We start from the raw sequence: 10,660 nt of genomic DNA on the forward strand, positions 1-10,660 counted from the left end.
CTGCTCCTCTGCTGCTGCTTGGCCTGCTGTGTTCATCCAGCTCTACACCTTGTTATCTCAGATTCTCCAGCATCTGCAGTTCCTACTATCTCTTGACAGATCATATTTTGATTTGGTTATAACAAAGGAGTCTCTTGTTAAATAAAGCATGGAATGATGAAGATGTTTTAACAACAGAACAAGTTTATTAACAAAACAAGGAAGATAAAATAGGATAAAAACAAATATCTAATCCAAATTCAATGATTTTTAAACACAATACAAGTAGAATCCTCAATTCTGATGAAGAGTTACCGGACTCGAAGCATTAACTCTACTTTCTTTCCACACATGCTGCGAGACCTGCTTCAGCATTTTCTGTTTTTATTTCAGATGTCCAAGATCCACAGTTCTTTGCTGTTCCTTTCTACACTAAAATAGAACAAAGAAACACGCCCCTTGGCCCACTGTCTTTGCTCCGATCATGACCATTCTAAACTAATTCCATCTGCCTGTAGATGATTCACTTTCTTCTATTCTGTGCCTGTTCATGGTCTGTCTAAATGCCTCTTTAACATTGCCTTTAGATCTGCTTCTACCACCTTTTTGGTAGCACATTCCAGGTACCTACTACCCTCTGTTTAAAAAAAAACTTGCCTTGCACATCTCGATTGAATTTTCCACTCTCACCTTAAACATATGCCCCTGGTATTTGATATTTCCACGCTGGGGAACAGATTCTGACTATCACCCTGTCAATGCCTTTCATTATTTTATGTACTTCTATTAAATCACCCCTCAGATTCTCCAGCATCTGCAGTACTTACAATCTCTGTAGGATGGCAGTTTCCTTCCCTAAAGGACATTAGTGAACCAGATGGGTTTTACCCTGACAGTCAGCAATGGACTTATGGTCATCATTAGATTCTTAATTCCAAATATTTAATGATTTCAAACTCCACCATCTGCTTTGACAGGATTCAAACCAGGACATTATGTAGGTCTCTGGATCAACAGCCCAGTGATAATACCAGTAGGCCATCGCCTCCAAATCCTTCCAGTCATGTGGTGACCAGAACGACACACACTACTCCAAATGTGACGTCACTAAAATTTTATACAGCTGCAACAGACTTAACAATTTATATTCTCAATGCCCCAATTGATGAAGGCAAGCAAACCATATGTCTTCTTTACCATCTTATCCACTTGTATTGCCACCTTCAGGGAGCTAGGGACTTGCACCCCAAGATCCCTTTATACATAGTGCTCCTAAGGGTCCTGCCATTCACTATCCTCTTGCAATTGACCTACCATAATGCATTACCTCACATGTGTCTGGATTAAACTCCCTCTGCCACTTATCTGCCCAATTGTATTCTGCTGTATTCTTTGATAACCTTCCTCACTACCCACAACTCCATCAATTTTTGTGTCATCTGCAAACTTACTAATCAGGCCACCGATGTTTTTATCCAAATCATTTCTTCTCTGAGAGTAGTGAATTTGTGGAACTCTACTGCAGAGAAAAACTCAGCAGATTTAGCAACATTTGTGGAGAGTTAAAGTTTTGGCTCCAATGATTTACAGATTTAGTATCCTTTGTTTTTCTTTACCGCAGAGTTCTGTTGAAGCTGGGTTGTTAGGTACATTGAAGGCTGAGATAGATTTTTAATAAGTAAGGGAATGAAGAATTATGGGGAAAAGGCAGGAAAGTGGAGTGAGGACTATCGGATCAGCTATGGTCTCACTAAATGGTAGAGCAGACTCAATGGGCTGAATGACTGCTCCTATGTCTTATGGTCTAAAATCTTCCTTTGGGACTTGAGCAGTAGAGATGATACCAAGTCATGTTTGCTGATAGATGCCGAATTTTCTTATCCAAAATACATTCTGTGTCACTGTAACCCAGGTGTTCATTCCAAGTGGTATTGAACATGGATGAGTACTGATTCATCAGCTAGGAGAGATGATGATTGGTGGCAATCTGCAAGAAGTTTCCTTACCTTTATAAGTCCTCACGCCATGAGACTTTATGGTTTTGGGTCAATGTTGGAGACATTCCTGGCCACAATGTCACATTGTTGCTAGTCTGTGGGGTAGCATTTATAGTTGTGACAAAGCCTTTTAGGGATGACTGAGCTGGGCATGTGTTTATTTTTTATGGTGCCTCTTTGATGCTGGGTGATCCATCTGGTTTTCTTATTATTTTCATTTTTAATGGTCGTTCAATATTTCATTTCAGAGGGCAGTCTCCTTCTAGTGGGAAGCCAGAGGTGCGGATCAGGGTTGGATCTGAAGCAGACGAGTGCAAGGGTCAGGTGACCTGAAGCCCTGGGCTTGGGCCTCTCGCGAAGCCAGGCTCTGGCCTTGAGGCCGAAGACTCTTACTGCATCTGTCTCTCTCTCTCCATCTTTCTCTGGCTGTCTCGGAGGTCTCTATCAATCAATCAATCTGTTATGTGACAGACAATGAGCAGCTCCACACACACGTTCCATGTGCCACCTGCTACCTCCTCCATCATCACTCCAACTGAACCTGGGACTTTAAATCATTCTTTTGTTTTAAAATTAAGATATGTCCTGTGTTTTAAAGACCCTCAGTCTGGGAGAGCTGGTGCTTATTGAAGTTTAGAAGAGCGATAGGTGCCCTTATTCAAACATTACAAGATTCTTAGGGGACTTGATAGGGTAAATGCAGAAAGGTTGTTTCCCCTTGTGGGAGAGTCTAAGACCAGAAGGCATCATCTCAAAGTAAGGTGTCGCACATTTAAAACAGAGATTGGAAAGGATTTCTACCATCAGAGGGTAGCGAACCTGAGAAATACTTTACTGTAGAGGGCTGCCAAAGCTGGTTTGTTAATAGGATTATTTAAGGCCAAGATAGACAGATTTTTATCAGTAAGGGAATCGAGGGTTATGGGGAAAAGGCAGGAAAGTACTGCCTCCTCAGGAGACCACAGCCTACTAATATTATCGCTAGACTATTAATCGAGAAACTCAGTTCAGGTTCTGCAGACCTGGGTTCATATCCTGCCGCAGTAGATGGTGGAATTCAATTAAACCAAAAATCTGGATTTAAGAATCTACTGATGACCATGAAATCCATTGTTGATTGCGAGAAAAACCCATCTGGCTCACTAATGTCCTTTAGGGAAGGAAATCTGCCATCCTCACCTGGTCTGGCCTACATGTGACTCCAGACCCACAGCAATCTGGTTGACTCTGTTACCCTCTGAAATGGCCTAACAAGCCACTCAGTTGTACCAATCGCTACAAAGACTCAAAGAAATGAAACAGGACAGATCACCTGGCATCGACCTAGGCACCGGAAAAGACAACGGCAGAAACAGCCCTGTCAACCCTGCAAAGTCCTCCTCACTAACATCTGGGGGTTAGTGCCAAAATTGGGAGAGCTGTCTCTCAGACTATTGAAGCAACAGCCTGACATTGTCATATTCACAGAATCATACCTTACAGACAATGTCCCAGACACCACCATCACCATCCCTGGATATGTCCTGTCTGTCTGGCAGGACAGACCCAGTAGAGGTGGCAGCACAGTGGTAAACTGTTAGGAGACTTCAACATTGACTCCAGACCCATGAAGTCTCATGGCTTCAAGTTAAATACGGGCAAGAATGAATCAGTGCTCTACCATGTTAAACAACACTTGGAGGAAGAACCGAGGGTGGCAAGGTTGCAAAATGTACTCTGGGTGGGGGATTTCAATGCCCACCACCAACAGCGGCTCGGCAGCAGTACTACTGATCGAGCTGGTCGGGTCCTAAAGGACATAGCTGCTAGACTGGGTCTGCGGCAGGTGGTGAGGGAAAAATATACTTGGCCTCATCCTTAGCAATTTACCAGCTGCAGGTGCGTCTGTCCATGACAGTATCGGTAGGAGTGACCATTGCACAGTCCTTGTGGAGACAAAGTCCGTATTCACATTGAGAATGCCCTCCATCATGTTGTATAGCACAATCACCATGATAAATGGGACAGGATTTGAACAGACTAAGTAACACAAGACTGACCATCCACTTTCCTGCACTTTCCCTGTAACCCTTGATTCTCCTACTTGTCAAGAATCTATCCTCAGCCTTAATTATACACCAGGACTGTGCCCCCATATCTCACTGCGGCAAGTATTTCCAAAAACATTCAAACCTCTGAGAAAAGAAATTCCTCCTTTATCTTAGTCTCCTCCTCATCTACAGTATTGATGTACTACTGTTGTGAAAAAGATCCTGATAAGCACCTCAAAGAAGAAAGCTAGAGAGTGGGACTAGATGAATTCATATCGAGAGGATACAAGAAAATTTAGATGTGCTCTAATTTCTGTTTGTAAGTGTGTTTAAAGCCTTCCATATCACAGTATCATTCAAGTTTTGATTCTGTACACAATCTCTGACTCTGTTGCATCACTGAAGTTTAACTCTGGAATGTTAATAGTTTGCAATCAAAGGGAATTAACAAAGTGAGTACAAATCTCACTTTCAACTGAAATGGTCTCAGGCATTGGACTTAGGAAATCACGTCTCTCACTCCTTCAGCTTCCCTCTGTTAAACAAACACAGCAAAGTAACGGACAAATGAGTGATTAATGCAGATTATAATTTTGAATTATTAATATTATCATTATAGATAGATACAAAAATGCTTCTTCATAATTACATTACTTTTCTTGCCAAAATTGTAAACTGGACCTACGCAATTTACTATACTTCAATTACAGCAATAAAGTTCACAAACATAAATTAAGCTAAATGGATAAGTAGATTTTAATCAAAATTAAATATGTGGTATATTAGCTTGACTATTATTTGGTCAGTATATTCACAAGAAATAGATCCACACAAAGCTCTTAGGAGCTGATGTGTTGTAATTCCTTGGATAGGAAAAATCATTACTGAGCAACAAAGTTATAACTGGACAATTACACATGCTATAAAGTTGATGCCATAGTTTACAACAAATAAATATTGTAGCATAATTGGTCAGTATGTGACGCCAAATGACTGTCATTGGTTGGGTCTGGTGCTGGCAGTGCCGAAGTGGAGGAAGGGCATCATGGCGACATCTTCAAGGTAGGCCCAATGGCGAGAGATGCGACTCTGGCATTGGAGGGTCCGGCGCAGACAGCAGCGAGGTGATGGCACAGGAGAGTTGGCCCAGTGGTGAAAGATGGCGCCAGAGGATTGGCGACTTTGATGCTGATTGGGTCCAGTGTAGAAGGAGGGAGGGGGGGTGAAGGAGGATTGTTGATGGTGATGACCTGGCTCAAGACTGATGGATTCTCTTTAAGCTATATCTTTCTAATTCTTTTCCTTATTCTTAAATTATTCAAAATGGTGCTGGATCATGGTGATATTGGAAAAGTTTTTCACTGTATTTTACTGTTTTTCTCACTGTAAAATGTGAGACTATAAAATCATTCATTCATTCATTCATTCTAGTATCTGTTGTTTGCTTCATTGTCCTTTATACTGATTTACTGCTTCAAAGGGAAATTTGGCCCTTCATTCAGATCAAATAGGTTTCCATTCATCAAATTGCCTCAGATCTGTTTTCCCAATACTTTCTAGCATTCAAATACAAAGTTACACAGAGAACAGAGATATGCTAACAGATCATCACGTTACAATTTTTCAAAATATTGATATGGTCATTGTAGTTTGCCGGTTAATGTCTAAATCTGTGGAGAGACGAAGATAGTTTAAGAAATGATTTGTAGAAAATGGGCAGGCATTGAACCTTTGATCCCTTATACAATTGTGAAGAAGCAAAGCTAGAAATTCCTGGCAACATATTGGAGAAGAAACAGTTAATTGGTGGAATTGTCTTTTGTTTTTAGGTTCTATGATGGAAATGTAGGTGAGCATCACTTCCACTCAGGGCACACTAGCTTCTGTCAGGCAACTTAAGTGGTTCATAGCTCATTACCTACATATTTTTTTCAAAACCGCTCATGTGCATCTCTGGCTAGACTATTGTTCATTGCTCATCTGTAATTGTCCAATGAACTGTTAAGAGTCAACCACATTCCTATGGGTCTCAGAGTCACATGTCCAGACCAGGTAAGGATGGCAGTTTCCTTCCCTAAAAGACATTAGTGAACCAAATGGGTTTTTCTGACAATTGATGCTGGTTTCATGGCCTTCATTAGACTATTAATTTCAGATTTTTATTGCATTCAAATTGAATTCACCTCCACCTTTTATGGATCAGACCAACCCCCGCCCCCCCCCTCAAATATAGCAGATAGCCTAGATCCTAATTTTTATTGTATTTCAAGGCAAGTATAAGGTGCTGTGTTCCCATGTAATTCAATTGATCTTGTTACTTAAAACATATTCTTATACCCAGCTAAAATATAAATGAAATATAGAAGAATTGTTCTAACTTTATTGGCAAACTTAACAGAATAATAGATTATTTAACTACTAAATGGCAACTGTTTCAATATAGTAACATCCCACAAACACACTCTTGGCAAAGGCAAAGTCAGTAAAACAGATTGTCTCTCATATAGTGTTTCTCCACTCCAGAAGAAAAGAACATCAAAAGAAAATTCTGGCAGGAAGAGAAAGAACTCCAGCTTTTTGCTCTCCTCAAAAAACAAACAGGGCAGCACGGTGGCTCACAGCGCCAGGGACCCGGGTTCAATTCCACGCTCAGGCGACTGTCTGTGTGGAGTTTGCACATTCTCCCTGTGTCTGCGTGGGTTTCCTCCAGGTGCTCTGGTTTCCTCCCCAGTCCAAAGATGTGCAGGTTAGGAGGACTGACCATGCTAAATTACCCATAGTATCCAGGAATATGTAAATTAGGTGGATTAGACATGGGAAATGCAGGGCGGTGTAGACTTGTTGGGCCGAATGGCCTGTTTCCACACTGTAGGGATTCTATAATGATATGAAAATACACCTCTCAAAGCCATAGTATCATTGCATTCGCATGCAGAACATTCCACATTCTAATAACTGAGTAAATAAGTTTCTTCTCATCCCACTCCTAGCCCCCTGCTGACAATCTTGGAATTGTGACCTCTGGTTACTGTCATACTAACTAGTGGAAACAGAATATTATTCTTTACCCCATCAAAATTGTTCATAATTTTAAAACGCTCAACAAGGTCACCTCTTGATTTTCTCTGCTCCAAAGTGAATAAGCCCAATTTCTCTAGTCTTTCTATGTACTTAAAATTCTCATTTTTGTTATCACCTGACTGAATCTCCTTTGAACTCTCTCCAGGGCTTTAAATCTTTCCTTAAGTAGGGTGCCCAGGACTGAACACAATACTTCAAATATGGTTTGACAAATGATTTGTAGAGGTGTAGCATCACTTCTTTGCTTTTATACTCTCGGCTTCTATTTATAAACCGAAGGATCCTATAAGCCTTCTGAACAATTGTTTCGACTTTCCCGGCCACCTTCAGAGAATCATGCACATGAACCCTGAGGTCATTCTGCTCCTGTAATTCCCTGAAAGTTGTATCATAGAGTCTGTATTGTCTCTCCATGCTTCTTCTACCAAAATGCAATCACGTATTTCTCTCTATTGAAATTCATTAGCCAGGGGCCTGCCCATTTGGCCAACTGAAGTGACTCACCATCATCCTCACAATTTACTATTTTCCTTAGCTTAATATTATCTGCAAATTTAGAGGTTTATCCCTCAACATCAGTCTCCAAATTTTTTCTATCAATATGTCTCCAATCTGAGAAATAACCATCTACACCTACCCACTGTTTCCTATATTTTCGCCAACTTCTAATCCATGCTGCCTAGGACCGATCAATCCCAAACATTTCTAATTTGCTAACCAACCTGCCACATTGGCTTTCTGAAAGTCCAAATATGCAATATCCACAGCACGACTCTCACACACTGCCTGTGTCACCTTGTCAAAGAACCCAATTAGTCAGACCCTGACCTGCCCTTGATAAAGCCACGTTGACTGCCTTGTATTAAGTTATTTTTCAATGTGTATATTTACCTTATCTTGTAATATAGCCTCCATCAGTTTTCTCAATATTGACGTCAAGGTGACAGGTCTGTAGTTCCCAGGTTATCCTTTGCCCCTTTCTGAAACAACGATGTCACATTTGCAATCCTGCAGTCTCTGGGACTAATTTCTTCTGGAAAATTTCTGTTAACAACTCTGCAATTTGCTCTCTTACGTCTCTCAGTAAACTCAGATGCATCCTGTTTGGGCCTGGTGACTTGTTTGTCAGGAGTGCTGTAAGCCTCCTTAGCACCACTTCTTTATCTATCACTATACTGCTTAGTCGCTCAACACCCATATCTTCAACTCGGCCATTGTCACCATCTTCTAATTTGGTGAAGACAGAAATGAATGTACTCATTTAGCACCTTTACCATATTCTTTGCTTCAGTAAGCAGCTTACCCTGCTTGTGTCCTTCACTAATCTTTTAATATTAATGTGTTTGAAAAACATTTTACTATTCGTTTTCACGCAGCCTGCTATCTTCCACGTGGCCTTCCTTATTCCAACCGTAACCTCTCTCCAACATTTAAGATAATCTTCCAGATTTCTATTGCTATTACTGTTCTGTATGCATCACATGCCTCCTTTCCCTTCCTTGTTTTCTCATCAATATCCTTAGTCACCCAGGATACTCCAGCTTTGGTTGCCCTGTATTTATTTCTCATGGGTGTGTACCAAGCCTGCACCCCGTTCATCTCTCTTTTGAAATTCTCCCATTTGTCATCTACTGAAATGCATCTCCAAGCAACCTGCTCCAGTTCAACTTTTAGATCTCTAAAATCTGCTCTTTTCCAGTCTAGGATTTTATCTGAACCTCATTATACTATGATCGTCATTTCTGAAATGGTTCCCCATCCTGATGTTCTCCGCTTGGCCTGCCTCATTCAGAATCATAGAACTCCTATAGTGTGGAAGGAGGCTGTTCGGCCCATCAAGTTTGTACTGACCGTCGGAAGACCATCCCAGATCCACCACCCATCCCTGTAACCCCGCATTAACTGTACCTAATTCACCCAGGCTGCACACCTGGGGCAATTTCCCATGGCCAATCCACCTAACCTGCACATTTTTTGGACTGTGGAAGGAAACTGAAGCACCTGGAAGAAACCCACGCAGACTCAGGGAGAACATGCAAACTCCACACAGACAATTGTCCAAGACTGGAATCAAACCCAGGTCCCTGGCACTGTGAGGTGGCAGTATTAACCACTGAGCCATGGTCCCATCTGGTCCTAGGACAGCTCCCTCCCTGGAGTACATTCCAGAAAGTTCTCCTGCACACATTGCAGGAATTTCTCCCCTTCCATGCTCCACACTCAATACTTCTCTCAGTCTATCCTGGAGTAATTGAAATCACCAACTATCACAATCCTCTTTTGTCCTGCAGATTTTTGTAATCCACCTGTAAAGGCACCATGCATTTACGTACATACAATTTAACCCTGCCCTTATCTCTTTCTTGCCCATTGGAAGGTGACCATTTCTTTGTTCAGTGTCAACATTTAAGCCTTCCTTTACTTCAATTTCCTTGCTGCTCCCCATCTTCTCTCTTTGCCCTCTCTGGTACTTCCAAAACTAGGCCAATAGTCAACCTACACTCCCTGGCTTCCAAGTTTAAATCCAGCCTCAGCACACTATTTACTATCTCAGCCAAGAGATTAGTTCCATTTCCACTCATTGAAATCCCTTCTCGTATGAACAGTTTTCTCCTTTCCCAAAAGTGATGCCAATGTTCCAAAAATCTAAATCTATCCCTATCAGACCATCCCTCAAGCCATGCATTTACCTTCCTGATCTGCCTTTGCCTAAATCTTGCACAGTGAGTATTTCTGAGATTACCAAACTGGAGGTCCTCCATTTCAACCTACTCCCTGACTCCAGAAAACTGATCCTGCAGTTTTGTGCCATTGTTTAAGAAAGGCTGCAGGGAAATGCCTGGGAACTACAGACCGGCGAGCCTAAGTTGATAGAGGGTTTCTGAAAGACAGGGTCTACAGGCATTTAAAGATGAAAGGACTCATTTGGGATAGTCAGCATGGCTTTGTGTGTAGGGAATCATGTGTCACAAATTTGTTTGAGTTTTTTGAAGGAGTGACCAAGAAAATAGATGAGGGCAGTGCAGTTGACATTGTCTACATGGACTTGAGCAAGGCCTTTGACAAGATACTGCACAGTAGATTGTTGAGTAAGATTAAATCTCATGGGATCCATGGAGAGGTAGCCAATTGGATACAAAATTGGTTTGACGGTAGAAGGCAGAGGGTCGTAGTAGAGGATTGCTTTTCAGACTGGAGGCCTGTGACCAGCTGTGTGCCACAGGGATGGGTACTGGGTCCACAGTTATTCATTATTTATATAAATGATTTGGATGAGAATTTAGGAGGTATGGTTAGTAAGTTTGCCGATGACACCACATTGGTGGTATAGTGGACAGTGAAGAAAGTTATCTGGGAATGCAGCGAGATCTTGATCAACTGGGCCAGTGGGCTGAGGAATGGCAGATGGAGTTTAATTTAGATAAATGTGAGGTGTTGCATTTTGGTGGGTCAAACCAGGACAAGACTTACATAGTCAATGGTCAGGCCCTGGGGAGTGTTGTAAAACAAAGAGATCTAGGGTATAGGTTTATAGCTCTTTAAAAATGGAGTCACAGGTAAACAGGGCTGTGA

The sequence above is a fragment of the Rhincodon typus genome, chromosome 1 (genome assembly GCF_021869965.1).
Source record: "Rhincodon typus isolate 14 chromosome 1, sRhiTyp1.1, whole genome shotgun sequence".
NCBI lineage: Eukaryota > Metazoa > Chordata > Chondrichthyes > Orectolobiformes > Rhincodontidae > Rhincodon > Rhincodon typus.